The sequence below is a fragment of the Narcine bancroftii genome, unplaced genomic scaffold (assembly GCF_036971445.1).
Source record: "Narcine bancroftii isolate sNarBan1 unplaced genomic scaffold, sNarBan1.hap1 Scaffold_859, whole genome shotgun sequence".
In the NCBI taxonomy this organism is placed as follows: Eukaryota; Metazoa; Chordata; class Chondrichthyes; order Torpediniformes; family Narcinidae; genus Narcine; species Narcine bancroftii.
Genome location: NW_027212357.1, coordinates 1 through 4335, shown reverse-complemented (window position 1 = coordinate 4335; position 4335 = coordinate 1).

Here is a 4335-nt window from a genome sequence, read left to right as displayed (position 1 = left end):
GGACAAGGTGGCCAAAAGGGCTTAGGGGCTGTTTTTCTCAATGACAGTGACTTTCTCTTAAAGGTCACAAAGAAGCCTCCATCACCAAATGTACGGGAACTGCAGTTACAATCCAAACACATGCTGGGGCCCAAAAGAAGTGTTGAAAACATCTTTGGCCATGGGTGAGGTGTTGGAGAATAGCTAATGTTTTTCTGTTGTTTGAAAAAAAGCTGCAACAATAATCAGGAAAATATTTAGCTGGTGAGCCTGAGGTCAGTAGTTAGTAAATTAATGGAAGGTATTCTAAGAGACTGGATATATAAGTACTGGGGTAACAAGGACTGACTCGGGATCGTCAGCATAGCTTTGTGGGTGGCAGGTTCTATTAGTCCAATCTTAGAGCTTTTCAAGGAGGTTACAAGGAAAGTAGATGAAGGAAAAGCTGTGGATGTTTTCTAAATGGTCTTCAGTTAGACCTTTGACAAGGTGCCACATGGGAGGTTGGTCAAGAAAGTTCAGTCGCTCAGTATTGAGAATGAGGTAGTAAATTTGATCAGACATTTGCTTTGCAGGAGAAGACAGAGAGTGGTGATAGATGATTACCTCTCTGTATGGTGGCCTGTGACTGGCGGTGTACCTCAGGAATTAGAGTTGTTTGTCAGCTACATCAATGATCGGGGTGATAATGTGGTAAATCAGATCAGCAAATATGTAGATGACACTAAGACTTGGAGTGGTTGTGGAGAATGAGAAAGTTTCAAAGCTTGCAGAAGAATCAGGACCAACTGGAAGAATGGTCCTCAAAATGGTAGATAGAATTTAATGAGGTGTTGGACTTTGAGAAGACAAACCACATTAGGACTTGCACGGTAAACGGGTTAGGACACTGCAGTGTGCGAGAGGACAGATACACAATTCTTTGAAAGTGGTTTCACATGTAGATCAGGTCATTAAGAGAACTTTTGGCATGTTGGCCTTCATAAATCAAAGTACCATGAATAGGGGTTGGGATGTTATGTTGAAGTTGTATTAGACATTGGTGAGGCCAAATTTGGAGTGTTGCTTGGAGTTTTGGTTACCTAACTACAAGAAATATAACATTTGAGGAGCTGAGTTACACAGAAAGATTGAATAGGTTAGGACTTTATTCCTGGAGAATTAGTGAATGAGGAGAAATTTGATCAAGGTATATCAAATTAGGGGGTATGGCCATGATAAGGAGCTGAGCAGACGTGCTTTGAAAGAGCTCTCCACAAAAAGTATTAAAAAGATGGATAGAATGCTCAAAACCAGAATTTTAGCGTCAAAAATGGATAAAACTAGTGCCAAATGACCAAGGCAATCAAAAGCAAAAACTGAAGAAACAAGCTCAGACAGGAACATTGAATGGAAGCCTAATGAGGAGCGACTCAGGAGGAGCCTTGAGATCAGCTGAACCCAGCAGAGCTGAGGGGGGTGTCGACCCAAGATGTAACCAGCATCCTGAACAAGATGGAAATTTTATACGCTCGTTTCATGAGTGTGGTATCAGTGATGAGAGACATATCAGAAAAGGTAATGGAAATCAAAGAAGTCATGGAAATCTTAATGGAACAAATGATTCATTCAAAGGCTGAGCTGGACAAAAGACAGGCTAAAGGCACTGGAAGAAAAAGTAAAAACGTGGAACACAGAAAAAAAAAATTGATGGACAAGATCGATCATAAGGAAAGTTTCAGCAGACGTAACAATGCAAGAATTATTGAACTGAGAGAAGGAATCGAGGGGAAAGACGCAGTGAGTTTCTTTGAAATACGGATCCCACAAATGCTGGGACAAAATAGATTAAATGCAAAGCTGCAAATTGAAAAGGTTCACCAGACCCTCGGACCCAGAAGAACCAATGAACAGCAACCTCAACCAGTCCTGGTAAGACTTTTAAGTTATCAGAACAGAGATGCAATCTTGGGAGTAGCATACAAATATTCAAACAATAATAATGGCCCATTAGTGGTGGATAATGTAAAAGTAATGCTTTTCCCAGGACTTTAGCCCTGCCCTGGTCAAACAAAGAAAGGAATTTGATGAGGTAAAGAGACAACTGCGATCTAAAAACTTTAAATATTCAATTATTTACCCAGCAATGTTGAGGGTGGATATCTCAGAAGGTAATCGACGAATTTTCAAGAATAAAGAAGTGGAAAAAGTTTTAAGACAGTTATGAAAAGATTAAAGTCGCCAGCTAAAAGGGTTGAAAAGACCATTTCAAAAATGGGACCAACTGAAAGATGCATCTTTTTATTTATATATAGTAGTACTGAACCGTCTTGTTTTTACTGAGAAAAGAAAATCTATTGTGGTTTATATGGCGAGCTCTGATAAGACAGAAAGATGGTAAGGAAAGTGGGGGTGGGGTGGGAAGATGGTTCCAGAAGGGGAGCAGTATTAAAAGATGGCACCAAAGGGAGGGCTTCTTCTTCAGAAGAATCCGTGGGCTCTTTTCATGGGCTTCCGGGTACTATTGTCAACGTCACTGTTAGATCTAGGGATGTAAGTGTTTCTTAAAGGGGAAATGTACATGTTGAAAATGCCTCTTAAAAGAGAAATGTTATGACAGTATTTTAAAAATTGGAAAGATTTTATTGTTATACAATATCTGAAAAATTGAATGGATAAAACATAGTTTATTAGTCTTAATATTAATTGGATAAATGGGATGGTAAAGAAGAGGGTCTTGGCAAACTTAAAGAAATTAAAAGTGGATATAATCTTTTTGCAGGAAACATCTTACCAAATTGGAACATGATAAATTAAAAAGAGGATAGGTGGGACAAATAATATTGTCTTCGTTTAGTTCAAAGGCAAGAGGGGTGGCGATTCTAATTACTAAAAATACACCAGTAATAGAAGATACTTTGATTGATCAAGCCGGAAGGTATGAAATGGCACATTGTAAAATTTATGGAGAAGCATGGATATTTATGCTCCAAATTATTCCAATAAAGCCTTTATGAAGGATATCTTAAAAACAGAAGAGGGAAGACAAAATATATTGGTTGATTTTAATTTTTTGCTTGGATCCAATACTAGATAAATCGGCAAAAACAATAACAAGGGCAAATGTAGCAAAAACCACAATTTCATATATGAAAGATCTAAATCTTATTGATGTACGGAGGCAATTAAATCCCACAGAGAAAGAGATGACTCTTTTTACTCAAGGGTGCATGCCTCACATACAAGGATTGACTTATTTTTAATGTCTGCCAAGTTAAAAAGTAGAGTGATAAAAACAGAATATCTTGCAAGGCTTCTATCAGACCATTCTCCATTAACATTAACTATAGCAATAATGGAAAAGCAGGAAAATGTATATAGATGGAAAATGTATATACCACATTGCTTCAAAGAACAGACTTCTGTGAATTTATAAAGAGACAGATAGAAATATTTTGTGAAACAAATCTAATGATAGTTTTCTGAGATGGGACATACTCAAAGCATATTTAAGGGGACAAATTACATGGTATACTAAGAATCTTCAGAAGAGTCTGGAGAAAGATATTAAAGAATTGGAAAAAAAATCAAAGAACAGGGCTACAAAAAGAATACAGATACTGAAGAATAAAAAGCTAAGATATAATACAATACAAACATATAGGCCAGAAAAAGCTGTATTAAAAACTAAACAACAATACTATGAGTTGGGTGAACGGTCACACAAAATTTTAGCTTGGCAGATTAAAGTATAGGAATGAAAATGCTATAATAACAAAGTCAGAGACCCTAGTATATCAGCAAAAAGAAATTAATGAAATTTTTAGACAATAATAGATGAAATTATACAAATCAGGATTTCAAGATGAGAATGAAATGGAAGAATTTTTGTTGAATGTCAAACTTCCAAAACTAGAAGGCAAAAAATCAAAAAGGCCCTGGGGACCCTAACAGGTTAATAAATCACTGGAAGAGGATGGATTTCCACCTGAGTTTTAGAAATAATTCAATTAATGCCTCGTTAATGGATGTCCTGGACCAAGCAGTGGAAACACAGACCCTCCTGGGATCATTCTCAACCTCAATTATTAGTGTTATCAAAAGAGAATAGTGACCCACTAAAAACTTCGTCATACAGACCAATATCCCTTTTAAATGCTGATTATAAGATAGCGAAAGCACTGGCTAATAGGTTAGGACAATAATTGCCAAAACTGATATATACGGACCAAGCAGGATTTGTTAAAGGAAAGCATTCCTCAAATAGTCTAGGAAGATTATTTAATCTAATACATAGCAAAATCTGAACGAAATCCAAATACTACAATCTCCATATATGCAGAAAAAGCATCTAACCATTTGGAATGGCCCTTTTTA